Genomic DNA, 19,273 nt, shown 5'->3' on the forward strand with positions numbered 1-19,273 from the left:
GAATGGTGCACTGGGTATGAGCAATAAGGCAAGGCAGTATTTCAGCAAAGAGTTTTCTTTAAGAGGAAAACTGTAAATGTAGTATGGGGCCCTTTATGATGTAGGTTTGAGGGTTAAATAAGTATCGTGACATAGAAGCCTACTTGAAAGGAGCCATCCCATGAACTAAGGATTGGGGTCATCCGGATGGCTCTTGTGGGTAAAAAGTAAAGGGCTGGCTGTATCAGCCTGATGACCTGATTTAGAGCCAGGTACCTCCTGGTAAGAGAACAAACTTCCAATGGTTGTCATTTGAATTCCATGGTCAAGTTTGCTTGTGTGCATAAACACAAGCACCCCCCCCCCCCACACACACACAGAGAGAGGGGGGGGGGCTAGCATTGTATAATAATATTTAAAAAATTAAACAAAACAGTTTATAAATAAAAGTAGGGCATAAAGTTGGGTGAGCAGTAGAGAGAAGCAGAGCTGGGGAGAGTTAGGGGAGGGGAATGAATGTGACCCAAACTTCTCGTATGAAGCTCACAAAGAACTAAAAACAGAATTGTATGTCAATTGCAAAAAGGAAATTTATATTGATCAATATTGCTTTGAAGAATAGCCATTTTCAGTAGATTTAAGATCTTTGATTTCATTTTCCTTTTTGGTACTGCATGCCAGGAAATAATATGTGGATGATGTCTATGTCAAGAAATGAAAAATGTTCTTGAACCTGAAATTTTTTTAAGGTTAAATAGAAAGAACAAAAGACAGCAAAAAATAAGCCAAACATCAGTTTGTGCCTCTCTCTGTGTGTGCACATGTGTGTGCATGTGTGCATTTTGCAGGATAGTAGTAGTGAGTAGTGAGTAGAATCATGGAGTCGTAAATCAACACTGAGCACTTTGTCAGATGTGATCTACGTAGTAAACTTAAAATACATAGTTTAATTTAATTTTTTCCTTTTATGTCATTTGGGGAGTAAAGTGTTCTTTATTAACCAAAAATACAATATTGATAGACTTATATTTTATTTAACTCATTTTTGTTACAAATAATCAAATTCACAAAATTTTTTATGGCTTTAAATATTTAAATTCCTCCTTAAACTTTTATTTTTCCTTTTGAAACAGGGTCTTGCAATGCAGCCCAGGTTGGCCTTGAACTTCTGCCTTTTATCTTCTTGCATTAAGCTTCTGAGAGCTAGGATTAAAGGCATGTGCATTTATTCCTGGTTTTCTATTAGCATGTTTTAAATTGAAAAAGTAATTCACACAAATTAGGTTAGTCTCCTGGGGAAATTTTGTGAGCAATAATATTTGATCAATTTGTGGATACACAAAAAGCTTTTTAGAAAAAGTGCTCATTTAAGAATAATTTATTACTTAAATGTTTATTATTTTTTAAGTTTTGTTTATATGTGTATGTTGTCTGCATATGGATATGTGCATATGAATGCAGTGCCTATGGAAGCCAGAGGTGTAGGGTCTTCTGGCAGCTGGAGTTATAGACACTGTGAGCTGCCCTACATGGCTCTAGTAGACTAGGGGCTTCTTAAAAATCATCAAGTGCTCTTAAGAAACTAGATATTTCTTCAGCTCCCTCACCCCAGCTCTAAATATAAAAGGATTTGTAATAGCTTTAGGAAATGATTCCTTAACTGAGATGAACAGTCAGAAAAACTTTTAGTCATTTGATGACATCAGCCTCATGTAATCTAAATTTGTTGTTACCTTCTTGCCAGCATTCCATAGCTTCCCTCTTAGTGGGGAGATGGTTCTGACCTTAGTAATGACTATCAGTGGTGATAGTTACGTGATGCCTCTTTCCAGGGCTTATCTAATCTTTGGAGGATTCCGGATTTCACTTGTTTTGCTTTGGTGATCCTGGGCTGTCCGTTCATGTTATCATACTTTTTTTTTTTTTTCTGGTGGGGAGACAGTGATACTCTACTAAGTCTAATGGTTTTCTTTTAAACCAATGTTGGAGATTAAAGCCAGAATCTTGTGAATGCTAAAAGTATATTCTGCTAGTGAAAATAACCCCAGCTTTGCAAATACCTAATTGATGGTATGACAATGACATGCTCTAAATATTGTTTAAATGTCCTCTTAAGCTCACTGTTTTGTTACTGAAAAAATATATCTCTAGCTACTCTTGACATATATTAATAGAGATATCCTTCCTTTTGCTGAGCAATACAGAATTAAGTGGAAGTCATACAGTCATGAAAGATATTAATTGTTCAAAATGCTAAAGAAAAAAAACAAAGGAGCATCTTGGATTTTTCTGTGTAAAAGAAAAATCAACCCGATTTTGATTTCGGTACAGCAGGAGGAAGAAGGAAAGATTATTGCATTCTCCTGTACAAGCAATGGCCCATTCTGAAGGATGCTAAAATTTATACAATGCTTTAGAAACAATGGTTACAAATCATAGTAAATTGTATGATAGCTACTAAAATCTCTGAAACAGCAAAGGTTTTTCTCTATCCAAAAAAGTTGAATTAATATTTGATTACATGACAAATTAAAAACATTACCTATCCATGTATATAAATAGCAACACAAGGCCAGGCTTGGTGTCACATACTTCTAATCCCAGCATTTAGGAGGCAGAGGCAGGTGGATCTCCGTGACTGCAGGAACAAGTTTGGTCTGCACAAGGAGTTCCAGGACAGCCAGGACTTTGTAGAGAGACGCTGTACCATAAAACAAAATAAAACAAAATAAAACAAACAAGAAATCAAAGCAAAAAACAGGTTAAATGTTCTTTTGAGTTTTGAACTAGGCTTTCCCCTCTCTATCTCAAGAGCGAGTTCTTGAAAGTAGAACAATGTTTTACCATTCAGCTTCAAATATGTCCCTTGCCCCTCCCCTGGCATATATTTTATCTTGGACCTATTTGTCTTCTCTAATCTCGACATCGACAGTTTTTCTTTTCTTCTTCTATATCTTGGAGACTGCATTTTGATGACACAAATTTCTCTCTTAGCTTTCATATCTAGTTTTCTCATCAGATTGGGTCCTTTTAAAACACATAATTTGTCAAATTGAACAGTCCCCAAATGTACCCAGAGGTCCCCACTGCCCTCTAGCATCTTCATGCTCCCACTGTCCTTTGTTCTACATCATGATTTCTAGTTTTTAGAACAGTAAGACTACCACACTCTAGCCTCTGAGACTTGCAATCAAATATTCGCCTTATACTTTGTCCCTTTCAGCTAAACGTCCAACTTAGTTTTAAGCCTTTAAGTTCAAGCTTGCTCTTGTCTTTTATTCCTTTGTTTCCTTGTACCGGGAAAATCGCAATAGTCTTCTGTAACCATTCAAATTCTACCTTTTAGCTGACCTTAGCATTAAAGTAGCCTATCTAATAATGAGTTACCATCCATTCCATATTAACTAGAGTGGGGCAGCCTTTATAGAAAAGTACATTTAACTCTTACAAGTGCCTTATTCCAGAGTCATGATCATTATTTAAAAAGAAATGGAGATCAATGAATTAAATAAACTTCCTTCATGACATTTGGTATAGTGATTTTACAGTTTCTCATTCAGAAACATTTATTGTGAGCATGTAAAAGGAGGTGCTAAAAATAATTATACCAAGACAACAAATATGTAGAGGGACTTGCTCAGACAAACCAGGGCACAACCACTCTGTGAGTAAATGACTGAATCAGAGTTCCACTTTAGATTGGTCTGGTAACATGTTTATCGTGCTCTAGATACCGTGTTTATCAGTAGCCACAAGAGAAGATCTAGTATTGTAAGTAAACCAGAATAGAAAGGAGAGAAACTTGTTCTCTGCTGGAAGTGTTAATCCATTCCATCTCCCATTATCATATTAAATAAGCAATAAGTATTCCTATTGATTGAACCATTTTGTTAAGTATGAACATATTCTGATATAAGGCAGGACAGTATGTTATGCAAGCAAGGACAATAAGCTGTGACATTTATTAGGATAAACGGAGTGCAGAACCCTGACAAATCATTTGAAACTATTTAACTCAACATTGTATGTTGCATGGAAAGAGGAGACCAGCGATAAATTTCTGGATCAAGTAACATTTAAATAAAAACTCAAAGACTGGGTGGAATTCAGCACACCTATATTGCTGTATTTGTGAGTTGGTACACTTTCCATCTTAAGAACTTTTTACAAGGTTTTCAATATGTCAGGCAACTGCTTTTAGCCTGGGTTTCCAAGGTTATAACAGGTTCAGTGATTTCATTTTTAGAAGTTTGCATCTATTTGATTCATTTTTTCCCCACATCCAGTAGTTTGTCTCAGTTTTATTCTATGTTTGCTACAAAGCTTTATTTTTTTCTACTCTTTATTTGTGAAATCCCTGGCTTTTCTATGTACTCCCCTCTTCCTTGTGGTATTAGAGATTGGATCAGTCTCAAACTCTCTACCAGGCACAGAGCTGAACTCCAGCCCTCCTTCGGATGATTTCTTGTTGGGAGGGAATGAAAGAAGTAGCATGCCTGCGTTCGTGAACAACTTATTAAAAAATAAAATGGAATAAAACGAGCAACTCTGAGCTGTAAGAACAATGGCAAGTGTAGGCAGACCACCCGTTTCCTGTGAATCATTTCTCTGAAAGTTTAACCGCTCTTGCCTCCAAGCCTTCAGTGCCTCAGGATGAAGCAATCCTGTGAGCATATTCATCCTCACCAAGAGTTTTATGTCTCCCAGATTTATGAGATGGTAAGTCCAAGGATTTCACACATTGACAAACAACAAAACTGACTGAATTCAGCACAGGTTTTAGCAAAATCTTCTGTTTGATTTGACAACTGATATACTTGTGAAATTTTTTTTTCCCCGAGTATATTTGCTAGGTTTTGCTACATCAAGCATAGTCTCCTTTGTTCTCAGGGCTTTTTCTCTGGGTATATTTTCTTCTTTCTATGACTTTTCTGGGTCGAGAGGGAATGCAATGGTTTTGTTCTAGGGAAATGGTGTTTTGCTGATCCGCTTCAGTTCTTTGATTGTTCCTACTACGATCCTTCAACCTTGGTGACTTGGAGCATGCCTCTTAACTTCTTTGTGCTTCAGCTTTCCTATCAGTTGCAAACCCAGAAATAGGAAGCATTGGAGATTATGTGGTATGTTTTCTGGGCAACCAGCTTCAGGAAGCTGTCGGGTCTTTGGAAATTATGGAGTGAACATGTCCATCAACACCATTTGCTTCACTTCCTAAGCATTTCTGAACCTTTTCATTCAAAAGGAGAGGGTTCAGCAGAGTTCCTTTGCTTCCCATCATTTGATGAAGAGGTTCACTTTATAACAGATTAAATAACATCTTTAAAGGAAAGCGAAGTATGGAATAATTAGCTAAAGCGCACGCGCGTGTGTGTGTGTGTGTGTGTGTGTGTGTGTGTGATATGGGAAAATTGTGCTTTGTGCTGATGGTGTGGGTTTATTAGGGTGAGGACTGTAAGCTGATGGAGTGCCCGGGGCCCTCCCTGTCTGCACTGGTATGTTGCTGTGTCTTTCTGCTTCTCAGTTCTCAGACTTTAAGAAGTTCCTATAGCTTGTAACCATTGTAGAGAGAAATGACTGTAGTAAAATAATAGCGGCCATGTATGGTTAGCAGGCACACAAAGGTAGATACATGCTAAGGAAGAAGAGTTAGGTCCCTAAAGTCTGATCAAAGAGAAGTAAAGACTTCCCATATTGCAAAGCAGAATCATGAGAATTTTAGTACCAATAGTGAACCTGAAATCTACAATTGAGACAGACGGGGGCATAAAATAATTTTGGCCTTTATGTTATTATTATTATTGACAAGGTCTCTCTACACAGCCCTGAATGTCCTGGAACTCACCACGTAGATCAGGCTGGCCTTTGACTCACAGAGATTTGACTCCCTTTGCCTGCCCCCATCACCTGAGTGCTGGGATTAAAGGTATGTGCCAGCACACCCAGCTGGTCCTTTATTTTAAAGAAGAAAAATATGCATAGAAGTAGAAAAAGGTTTCTATCTCAATGACTTCATTATTTGATAGGCTTTTTGGGTTCTCTTTTGCACTTTAACTATTACTATCCCTAAGTATGTAGAAGGCATGCCTCTCTGTGTGCCTGAGTTTTTCCCTATAAGTAAAATATATAAACACCCCTATCTTAGGAGGTCTTTGTGACAGTGAGATGAGACTGTGTTTGAGTTTATTTAAAAAGAGCATGGCAGCAAGCACTCACTGTTAGCTTCTGTTGGTAATAATGATCACTCTCATCATTATCACTGCAATTTTGAGGTTCTTTTTTATGGTTTATTATTTTATATTTAAAAATTTCCATCTCCTCCCCTTCTCCTCCCCCTTCCCTCCCCTCCCCTCCACCCATACCCCCCCTCCCTCCCTCTCCAGGCCAAGGAGCCATTGGGGTTCCCTACTCTATGTTAAGACCAAGGTCCTCCCAACTCCCCCAAGAAACGATTTTGGAAGCAAATTGGGCAACTGTGAATTCTTGCTCTTTTGTAAAAAGAAAATTGGAAGGAATTCTTGCTCCTACTCATTCCACGTGTGACTCTTTGGTTAAGTTCCTCAATCTACAAGTCTTTTTTATTTAAATCATATGCAAAGTGGGAAGAATAACACTTCAGAGGGAAAGCTGCATACATAAAGTGCACAGATACGGGTCCTAGCTGCCCCTGACTCGGGACTTCAGCTCTCCAGTTTCAGCCCTAGATCACGTGGACGTGCATTCTATCTCATCTGCACCCCACTCTCACACTTTGGACACTTTGTCCTTGAGCTCCCATCTTCAGCTTCTCCTTTCCTGAACAGGCTTTCTTCTTCTTCTTCTTCTTCTTCTTCTTCTTCTTCTTCTTCTTCTTCTTCTTCTTCTTCTTCTTCTTCTTCTTCTTCTTCTTCTTCTTCTTCCCTACTCACATGAATTCTCTTCTGTAAAAGGTTTTTAGATTTTATGTGTGGGAATATTTTGTCTGCACATATGTTTGTGTGCCTGGTGACTGAGGAGGTCAGAAGAAGGCCTCGAATCTCCTAGAAATGGAGTTGTAGATGGTTGTGCGGATCATGTGGGTTCTGGGAACTGAATCCAGGTCTTCAAGTGCTCTTAGCAGCTGAGTCATCTCTCTAGCCTCTAACTGAAGGAATTTTTAAACTAAATTTCTGTCTCAAATTTGCCACAGAACTTCTTAATAGTGACTATATTTTTACATGCATTGCTTCCTTGTTTACTACCTGATATGCCCATCTCTTAAAGAATATAGGCTATGTATCTTCTTTTCGACTGCACTCTGGGTTGAGATTAGCATCCAGCAGATAGTAGGCAATGAGCAATAGTTTTCAAATGAGAGGGTACAGTGGAAGAGAATCTAAAGTGACCTGCTGGTGAGGGCTACTTCTGCTCTTTACAGTCAGTCTAGGCTAGGACAACTCCAAATGTAGTATTATGAGGGTGACTGTTTAAAATTGAGTGCAGTGTTGCTTACTACTGTTTATCTGAAGCAGAATACTTTGGGAATAAAAGAGGATGCTGCAATTATTTATGCCAGGATAGCAGTCAAACTCTGGGACAATGCAAGGTAAACATTATGTCTGAATCCTCTGCATTACAAGCGCAGAGGAGAATGAACCCATAAATGTGGATTCCTGGGCTTTGTGCCAGATCCACAGCATCAGGATTTTTGTTAAAGGGACCCCAGCATCTGCAAGGGAGCACAGGGGTGATCCTGTAACATGCCAAACATGCCAGAGTTTGAGAACTATGGGACTGAAGATTAGAGTATTCTCCTTTGGGGGTGCTTTGTCCCCAACTTGGGAGGTTTCCCTAAAGCTGTTAAAGACTTATTAACACTGATGTGTGGGAGCCAAGCATTCATTAGCACTTGCATAGGAACCTCTGCCTGTTCTTGAGAATTAATTTCTTGGCAAACAGTAAGAGTTCATGAAGCATTTCTGCAGAATGAAGACAGACTCAGGGATATGTACTGCAGGTTGGAAGGAGAGAATTAAACAGCAATGATGAAAAGTAAGCCCGGAGATGAGATTTAGTGGGTCCCACAAGGGATGCACATTTGGGAGAAAAAAAAGCTAAATTGTAAGAGTATAAATAAAGACTTATATTTGAAGCTAATAATATGATCCACCCCTTCTTTCTTTCAAAAAGCAGCCTTAATTCCACGTGTTCCTGACTGACACCTGTAAAACTTGAACCCTTTTGCCAAGCGAGTCTCTGCATTGGCAACATGATAAATAGTTCTGATTACAGGTGATGCTGGCACAGTAAATGAAGCTTTTAGCACTCTGTACTTTCCCCCCTCTTAATCCCATCTATAGAATTGTCTTCCTTGCCTATTTCCTTTTTTTTTTTTTTCTGTAGTGAGAGTGAACTACTCAGTTGTCTGTTTTATGTTCCCCACACACCATCGTTATGCTAGTTTGCTGTTCCTGTCTCTTACCAAGATATCCATTCATTCTTCTTTCTACAAAACCCTGATGCAGAAAGAAAATTCATAAATATATATCATCTTAATTTAAAGCCCCTACAGGTTAACATATGGGCTTGGCTTTTCACAACCTCAGTATCAATTCTGCATTTAAACAGCGATTTCTGTTAAATAATTTATTAGTGCTTTACACAAAACATTGAACAGTAGAGATGGTATTTCATTTAATTGATGCACTTAATTATTTCTTTTGTTGCTTGAAAGGGAACCCAGGGCCTCACTCATGCCACTTTTATTTAGAGATATGTGTAGAGACACACATATTATCCACATAGCTCAGCTTACTATCAATTTACATGAAATAAGAAAGCATTTACTTAGATGATGGCCTTGTGAAGCATTCAGTTGAAATACTATGAAGAGTGAAAATCCATCAAATTGGCACACTAAAAGAAAGTGCAGACACAACTCCTCTTCACTGATTACTTTCTGTCTCCTAACCATGGGATTGGGTGCTCATACCAAAACCCTGAATTTTAGAGAGTGGGGTAAGAACCGACAGCTGTAACTCCTCCCAACAATGGGGATGCTGTTTGTGGAATGCTTGTAGAACAGTTTTTCATAATTACTCATATATCAGTTTTGTCATAAAACGTTAGGTGGACCATTGAAAAGGAAAACAGTTGCAGTGGAAATCAATATACATAGCTTTAAACCTTTTCTTCTTTGCTATTGTTGGCACAGATCCAGTGGGCCAAGTGTACTAAGCACCGATTAACAAGTTCTTTCCCTGATTTTTTTTCCAATAAATGCAGTTTTGAGCACCATCAGAGTAACCTCTGTGTACTCACAGCACCTAACAATGCTCATTCAAAACAGATTCCTGTGTTCTTAAGCTTGCCAAGAAAGATTATTCTCTGAAATCTCTAGGGTCACTAAAGCATCCTAATTACTTCTAATATTAGCTGAGTATTTAGACTATTACAGAGTACAGCTTCTCAGGGTCCTTTCACTTAAATAAGCAGGTGTTGACAATCCATTATATTGTTGCATTTGTCAAAAAAAAAAAAAAAACGAGAGAGAGAACTTTTAGCCAAAAATCAACTACTATTTCTCAGTGAAATATTAGTCTCCTCATAGTGGGCATACGTGCTGAGAATCAATATTTTCCACCTAGTAATACCTGCGGTCCTGAGAGACAAGCTATTGTCAAGATACTGGTCACATTCAAGAGTTCTTTTTTTATAGAGTGACTGTGTCCTTTCTTTGGCACCTCACATTCTAGATAACTGACTGCCCTCGGGTGTTTTAGTTTTTGGAGCTACGCACCGGGTGTGTCATTATTCAAAAAATACACATTTGCAATTACTGCGTGGCAGACACCCAACTTTCATCTTTTTGAGAACAACTGCAGAAAAAAATAAATATTTTGTAAAATTAGATTGAGCATTTTCTGTTTTCTTTTGGTAATAGTTGTGGTTATAATTGCAAACATTTCTTTGTAGAGGCTTTTGTCTTGAAGTAAAACTAGAGGCTAAATTTGAGTATGATATTAGACTGTATGTCTGAATTTTTTCATTTGTGGTTCAAGTCACCATAAACTCTTCAGCAAGAACAGAGTGTTGAATTTTAGGTTTGTCCTGGTTTTAAGTTAGATAAGGCACCTTACATGTAATGAATATTTCAGTGCTTCATACTTTCACAGATATTAAGGATGCTATTTTCATATTTAGCGAGCAGGCAAAAGAAACATGCATTGCTCCCATGGATGCATTGACAATTTTACTCTTCTAAAGATATTATAGATGAGAGTGTTTGTGAATTTGAAATCATTGCTCATTTTATATTTTGACTCAGGAGGAAAAATGGAAACTAAAAGGAGCTTTAACAAATACTACATCTGACTACTTCTTTTGTTAGAAAAGCAGCCTAACAAAACAGAATAATAAATTGATTGCGAGTTTAAAGACTTCCTAAGAATTCAAAATTCTTAGGGTTGTAGTGCAGCATAGGGTATGTGCTCAGCTTGTGTGAGTGTCCAGGTTCAAGCTTCGATATCAAAGCAACAATAATAAACAACAAATACATCTATCCCAGAATTCCCAAATCAAAGAAACTGAAAATTCTCAAATTTGTAGCATGTGCTTTTTAAATGTTAAGTGGCATAAATCTTGGCCTGTTTGTCTTTAAAAAATACGAGTTTCAGATCATTCTTTTAGTACTTAGGACAAATATTTTAAATGTAAGTAATTTTTTAGAACATATACTGTATATGTAAGTAATTTCTATGTTTATATTGATTTTTTCTGGATAATCAAAAAGCAAATTCAGAGCAATATATCCAATCATTCAAACTTTCCTAAAAATAGATCAGAAACAACTCAGAAAATAATGGAATCTACATTGATTATTCTGTGTAGCTGTGTAGAATACCAAAAATCACAATAATCTCAGAAAATATCAATACATTAGATACTTAAGAGATTAGATAAATGCAGCACAAAATAACACTAATAGAAAAATATTTAGGATATACTGATGAAAAATTTGCACAAAGAACATTGACTGTTTGTCGACTACAGGAAAAACAATATTATAAAGGTTGCTTTGGGCCCTTTATTGAGAAAAAATGTTACGGACAACTAAAATATTGAAAGCATAGCTTACTGAAAAAAGTTAAAATTTGTCTATGAAAATTGGAAAAATTAGTACAGGACTAGAAGCATCTAGTGGAAACTTTAATGAGGACTCCATTGGGGGTGGTCCATGAATGTGGTGAACTTGGACAACATGAAACTCATAACTGTGTTCATGTCTGTCTTCATGTCTATGCTTTTTCTAAAAATAAGGATTTGTATGCAAGTAATACTTTACTGTATATTACAGAATAATCAGATAAAATTGGAATGGATTTTCAAATTACCTAGTTTCTGTTCAGCGGGCACACTGAATAGCTTCATCGGTACAGCTGAGTTACCTTTTATTTAGAGGCTCTACTGAACTTTTCCACATGTACATTTTTACCAGCAAGAAAAGCTGACATCCTTCCTGTGTAAGTTAGAACCTTAGGAAAATTATAAAACATAGAACAGAGTGGAAGACTTTCACAAGATGAGAGAGGCATGCAGGTACTGCTTCTTTAACGGGCCCAACAGCCATCACTCAAAATTAAAATTTATGAGAGACAACTTTTTACTCTGACACAGGTGAGCAGGGAGGGAAGCTGTCAGGCGGATACTGAATCGCATCAGGAGGAGAGAGAGATCCTTAGGGTACAGAAAATAAGAAGGCTTTGACAAAGAGAAATCTGAAGAAAGGAAGACAGGGCAGACATGTGGGAAGGGAAATGCTCAAAGGAGTTTCAGCTCAAGACAACAACCTCACCACAACGTTTCATGTGTTTCATACTTAATTGGGTAGCCAGAACCTCCCTGTAATTCTTTATCTTATAACACACACCAAGTACCCAATAATCATAGGAGAATGAATGGAAGGAGTAAAGTTTTTGATGAAGGCAGCGAAGCGTCAAGGGTCTTGGCATTGTTTGGGCTGTTTCACCTCTCCCTGTACCTCTGGGAGAAGTTAGCAAAGAGGATGATGTCATCACTGCCTGCCTACCTGTCCAGTGACCAGTGTTCTGGTAGGTTCAGCTGTATTGAGCTATTTGAATATGACAAACTCCTTATTAAGGTTCTTAAACTTGTAATTAAAAAGGGATTGTCTAGAGAATGCTCTAATAGCTCTGTGGAAAACTCCTAAGTACATTAACTAAATATGAAATCAAATATCACAATTAATTATGACTGTACCAGGGCGACCCTTTCTCTGACCACATTACCAGTTTTCCAGTGGGGAACTAGCAACTGTTTTCTAATGATAGCTAAGCTGTTGCTTTCCGTTCGCTCTCTCAATCAACTGTCCCATATCCTGTCAGTTCGTGTGTCCTTCATTTGTTCTCCCGTGGGTTCTGAGGCTGAGTTTTGTAGACCTCTTCCTTTACAGTAAAGTTCATGCTTGAGGCTTCATGGCTCTCAGTGTAAATTTATAATATTTGTTTTCTCTTTGTCTCTTTCTTGAATATTATTTTCCCTTATCAGAAAATGTATCTCAGTTAGGCAGAGGTGGCACACATCTTTATTCCCAGCATTTGGGAGGCAGAGGCAGTCCGATTTCTGTGAGTTCAAGGGCAGCCTGGTCTACAGAGCAAGTTCCAGGAAAGGCTCCAAAGCTACACAGAGAATCCCTGTCTCTAAAAAACCAAGAAGCAAGATTAAAAAAACAAAACAAAAAACAAAGAAGGAAAAGAAAATATGTTTTATGTGCAACTGTGCCTTTGAGTTTGTGTAGCTCTGCTGTTGCTTGCCCAAGTTTCTCACTGCTCCCAGGGTTTCCCTTGAGCTTCTGCCCATATTCCATCCTCACTCGTGGTATTGCCTGTGACTGGGGAGAGGACTGCATATCATGAAGTTTCAATATCTACACTTGCTTCCCTTTGAGAAGAATTTTCTGAGGCCATCTGGCTAGCCTGGGAATGGCCTGACCTGCACTGTGATCTTGCTTGTCATTTTTTTTTTTTTTGGTAACTTTTCTCTTATAGCATGACCCATTTCCTTCCCTTAAGAACTGCCTGCAAGGCTACTTAGGGGGATGCATTGCCTCTATGGCTCGGGAAGCCAAATCAGAACTGTCCCAATGGCATGTTTGCTTGATTATGGTGTGACTTAAGATAACACATTTAGTTTGTCTGGACTTCACTGTCCTTATCTAGATTATGGATAAGTACCCATCTATTGCCCCTAGTTGGACTTCACTGTCCTTATCTAGATTATGGATAAGTACCCATCTATTGCCCCTAGTTGGACTGAGTTGCGGGAGGAAGAGTGAGGATGAAGGCTGTTAATGTTTTATCAACAGCGTAGTTGTCAGTGCACAGCAAGCAGCACCATGGAAGGCTTGTTAGTTTTACTGTTTTTTTTTTTCAAGCAGATTTATGAGAACAAGGTGTGTGTGGTGAATCTCTGTGTGTGCATGTGCACATTTGTATGTGTGGTGTATGTCTGTAAATGTGTACGTTCATGTGTATATGTGTGCTGCTTCTGTTTGTTTGGTTGTAGGGTTGGTGGAAGGCTTTTCTTAACCACTTCATGATATAATATATTCCATATATCCTATGATAAGAAATTTAATTGTATGGGTGTATACTTTCAATGCCATAGTAGGCTATGAAATACATCTTACTTGAGAAAATGATTGAAATTCTGAAATTTTGTGGTGTAAATTTACAATTTCCCCAGAACTGTACAATATTCTTCTTTCAGGGGTGTGGGAAAATGTATGACCTTGATTATAACATGACTTGAGTGGCAAAGACTTTGCGAAATGACTTATATTAAATCACAAATAGAAGTCTGACAGCTGTGTGCAGTGTTAGAAATGCATCTCTTCTACTTCAAAAAGTACAATTTTATCCTGTGATGATCAAGTGTATTTATTTTTCTAACCTACATGCTTATATATAAAGACATGAGAAAGAGAAATGCTGAAGGTTATTAACCAAGATTTTTGTAAATTTATAAACGAGACCTTTCAGTTTTAGAATTTGAAATACTTAAAAGCAAAATAAAGTGTTTGAGACTTTTCTTAAAACATAGCTTTTACAATTTATAAAATGATCAACAGATTTCTCCCTAAACATGCATATTATTGGTGACAAGAAGTGGGGGGAGAGAAAGTAAAAGCTGCATTTGTTGTGAATTTGGAGAACATCAGTGATTTTTGTTTTGGGGTTTATGGAGCTCTAAGAACCCCGTGTTGTCATACTTGATGAATGTGCTTGTCTGCCTGGCACTTTTGGCACACTCATACCTTTGTAACCTGTTAGAGAGGAGTAGGCTACTTTGTGGGCTGGAGTCAATATGTGTTGGATGATAGATTTCTAAATACAAACTGCAGGGTTTTAGTTTGTAAAAGCTGTAAGGTATTGTAAATGATAAAGGAGTAGTCGATAAATACTCAATACACATTTCCTCACAGAATTTAAAATACCTGGTTTGTTGATAGTTCTATAGTTTGTTTAGAGAGGGATAATTAATAAATTACAAGAATTTTTGAGATTTCACAAAATCAAAAATGAAACTGGTTATATGTGGTACAGGTCACAGCATTTCCAGTGAAGAAGCTGGGCTTGTTTCTACGGTGTAATGTTTGGTTTGCTATCAGGCACCATAACAGACTGTACGCTCAACCTCTTCCTTCCCTTTCGTCTCCCTCTCTGTCTTTCTTTATTCTTTCCATTTTTCTGCAATAATAATGCTAATATGCAAGACTTAAAGTATCTCAGAATTTCAGTTTTTCAAAAATCTAAACAAATAATGCAAATAGCATGTTTGTTTACCATATAGAGCCACTGTGTGAAAAATTAAGAAATAAAAATTTATAATATATAAATATATATGTATAAAATATATGTTTGTCAAATAAATATATTTTTCTAGGATATACCACTCCAATAGTGATATTTTTTTAGTGGACACAATTTTTATATTGATAAGAAAGCGTATAAAATATATTGTATTGTGATTCCATATTATAAATATTATGGAATATCAATGAAATTATACATAATGTTTAAAATTAAGGCTATATGAAACTTTCAGAGTAATAAAGCAATTTCTACAATAGGAGGATAGCACTAAGGTAATTTTCTTGGAAATAGCTAATGAATCAAAGGGCTAATTATCAAGTAATTAATCTGTACTATCTAATTGCTATCTAAGTAGTGTACAGACAGTTTTCCTATGGTTTGCAGGTTTAATTTTGCTCAGTAAAATGAAAACAGATTGTGGTCTCTTGAAAGCATCTCTATGCAGGTGGGAATCTGTGTGCGAGGGCTATGACACAGTCACTTGTCTTTTCTTCTGATGATCACATAAAGAAGAGTCCAGCTATGCAAACACATTTCAGTTGGACTGCAGAAAAGAAGTCATTCACTTGTCGAAGGGTGAAACATTAATCAACTGCATCTTTATGCTGTCACTATTACTTCCAGAATTTGAAATTATGTGCACTTGACATTGGGATGTGAATTAGAATTAGAAAAAAGCAAACAATCTTTTAACCAAACATAAATCTCAAATTATAACAGAACTTGGAGAACCAAAGATTTATGAACTAAGGGAACACATATGTTCATCTTTTACATGTTTTAAACTGTTGAATACATAACAGTTAAATATAGTACATGTAATTAATTCTGCTGATTTTACCTGAGAAGACAAGAAGAAAGATATGTTTACCAACATGAAATTGACATTATAATTTATTTTCTTCTATTAATATAACTATTTGTTACTAGAGGTCAATTATAATTAAATCCACATACATATTTCTACTATCAAAACAAGCTGAATTTTTCATTTTCTTCACTGTAAATATACATCCTATAGGTGAATGGTGCCAATTTTGTCTTCAGTGAGTATAGAAATGGTTGGTATTAAGCTGTATTTTGGTTTGCAGATGGACGAGTGTGCCACGCGACCACATCAAAGGCTGTGTGGGGCTGTCATTAAGAACATAAAAGGGTTCCCTCTCTGTGGCCTTTAAGTTTTATGGCAGGTGCTACATAGACTTCAGGTCGCTTTGGAAGCCAGGAGAAGACTCCATTGACACTCATTTGTCCTTGGCTCCTTTCATCTGTTTGGGAAGGTAGGCATCCTGGGTGAGAAAGGGGTTTTCAGTGATTTGAACACTGGACATCAAGCCTCTCTGGTTTCAGCTGCTCTCAGCATGGAGGCTGCAGTCGTGGACTCAATTGCTGGACACATCTGGGGAACAGAACGATGATCCTTGTGATAATGTCATCAAGTCATCTGTCAGCATAGATCCATGAACCTCTTTTCAGCTCCTCTTGGGAGACAAACACAGGCAGTTTTGGTAGACTTAGGTAATTTAGGATAACTTAGGACAGAGATCATTTCCAAATTCTAAAGCAGCTCTTAATTTGCTTAGCATGTATGGACATATGTTTACAGAATAGATATTTAAATAAATAACACAACAAATCTCATTTTTATAAAGCCCACTCATTATTATATCATTAATGAAATTATGAATATAGACAGAGAATAATATCTTTGCTGTCAAACTAAGGGACAATGACGACTAATATAATTGATCAGAGTAGTATATGCATTGCATATGAAAGCCAATGTAGTCTTCATTACATTCTTTTTTTTTTTTACAATTTATTTTCTGGCTATAGCTGTACCATCCCAGGCTTTATATTATCATAAGCCTGAGACATATCTTAGTTAGTTGTTTATATTTCCTTAGGACCAAACAAAATCTTCACAAGAACTAACAAATTATCATGATCTCCAAAGCTTTTACTTTTTTGTCTAACAAATTAATATACTAAAAAAAAAAAAGTAAAAGCATTTTGTGCAGCTTTGATCATTCACTTACATGTCATTAAGTAGTCTAAGGATTTTATTATGGAAGGGCTCTTTTTACAAATTAGACCAAAGAACATGTTTCACGCAGAAGATCAGCATATATATTGTATTTTATTTCAGATGCACACGACACAACCTTAATATTAGAGCCAGATGATTAAAAGAACATTACCTGAGCCATGAGAGTCACTGAATGAGCTATGCTAAATTGGTTGTTTTCTGTTTTGTGATTAATTGTGCTTCTAAACCATATTTTAGTGTGCTTTGTTTTTCTGTCCCCAGTCATCCCATATTATTAAAGAGAAATTCTGCATATCTCTCCTGGAGTCCAATTAAGGATTTGCATCATGACTAGATTTTTCACTTTAATTACTGTATATAAAGTAGGTTTTGACTTATTTCCATATTTATCAAACTATGCAGAAGAAGCAAAATTCATCAAATAAACAGATATCTGTGGCTATAATTGCAGCCTGCATTGAGGATGTAGGAAGAAAATATGAGGGTCCAAATTTCATTATGTAGAACAGAATAAACATCTGAATAATTAAACTGTGTGTAAATCATAGTCTTGGCATAGTAAAAAGAGGCGACATCTTCATTTGATCAAAAAATATTTTAAATAAATTTCTAAAATACATCTTGAACAGTAAGCAAAATAAGTTGAAAAAACTTACATCTTATCAGGTCAAAATAAAGTATTGGATAATATGTATTCAAATATTTAAAAATTATCATCAATGATAAGTTTTCTGTATGTCTGAATTTCCAAAAGGCTTTTTATCTTGCTAATAAACAGAATGTAACTAAAAAGGTATTTATATTAGCAAATTATTTACATAATTTCCTTTGTATTCATTCTATAAGCAAATGACATTGGGAAAGTGACCTGTCAGTTTCTAGGACTAAAATATTTTCTGTCTGACTTTTATAATTTATGTGTTTATTTATTGAGACAGGATATCACTATGTTGCTCAGGGTGCCTGAATTTCATGGTTTCAAGCAGTTTTCCTGCCTCAGCTTCCTGGCAGCCAGGACTGTAATCCAAGTTACTGTATTCCACATGATATTTATAACTTAAAGCTGCAAATTATAACCCTCCTTAGAAATACCTAGACAGCCCTCATTCGATGTGTTCGAGTATCAAAGAATTTTCAAGCAATGGTGATAAGAGGCATTATTTTTATTGCGTTATAGTTAATGATATGAAATGTAAGAATATTACAGTTATTAGTACTGTATAAAAATAGAAAATATGGATGAATAAAAGTTTCCTTTTGAGAATTATTATTTAACTTTTCAGATATTCAGTAAAAAGTTTCAAATGATTCTTTTTCGTTGGCTCTATTGTCTCTAGCATCACAAATAAGTTGGGTATATCAATTTAAAATTTTTCTAAAGGACAATTTAGTTTAAAAATTTAGCAAATTTAGCATAATCAAGGTCCTGATATGGGAAATTTAATTTTAGTTAATATGAGGTTTCTTGGCTTTAGATTAATTATCTCACAGGCCCTGCTGTTACTGTAGCTAGTTACTTCTGAGTTAGATGCTAAGGAAAGATGCAGTGATGTACCTGTATGAGTTTCTTTTATGCTAAGATTTATTATATTTTGGTTCCTATAGGCTCCCAGAGGTGAGGCTATCTAGAATATAGAAAGCTTAATATTATCAGGAAGCATTCATTTTTGTTAAATGCTTAAGTTTTTTTAATCAAACCTTCAATTACATTGCAAATCTCAGGAATATAGTCTTTCAGAGATGACTATAGCTAATCATATCTTTGATATAAAAGCCCACCTAAAACACTTGGGTATCTCAATATGCACATTACATGAACACTTACTGAATAATTCTGCACAAAATACTGTGAGTTCTTAGTTTGATTTTGGGGGCTGAGGGAAAAGGTTTCACTTTATACAAATAATGAGTTACTGTACATTTCTTTGTATCAGTTATTCTGATAGCTGTATGAATACTCTTTACTTAATGCCTTTTGAAGTTTCAGAAGACCTTTCTGGATAGTCCCCTATTAACCTATTAACTCTTAAATTTAGAAAAGTTTCCCAAGGTCCAGTTGAAGAGTGGAAGGAATAAGAATATGGGTAAAGAGGTTAAGACCATGAAGGGTTCACCCACTGAAGCAGTCTATCTGAGCTCATGGGAGCTCACCAACTCCAGCTGGTCCAGGAAAGAACAAACATAAGACCAAACTAGTCCCTCTGAATGTGGTTGACAGTTGCATGGCTGGGGCAGACAGGGGCCACTGGCAGTGGCATTGGGATTTATGTCTACTGCATGTACTGGGTTTTTGGAATCCTATTCTCTTTAGATGTATACCTTGCTTAGCCTAGATGTAGTATGGGGAGGGCCTTGGACATTCCACAAAGCAATGTGCCTTACCCTCTCTTAGGAT

Source organism: Arvicola amphibius, chromosome 3 (assembly GCF_903992535.2).
Source record: "Arvicola amphibius chromosome 3, mArvAmp1.2, whole genome shotgun sequence".
NCBI classification, from domain to species: domain Eukaryota; kingdom Metazoa; phylum Chordata; class Mammalia; order Rodentia; family Cricetidae; genus Arvicola; species Arvicola amphibius.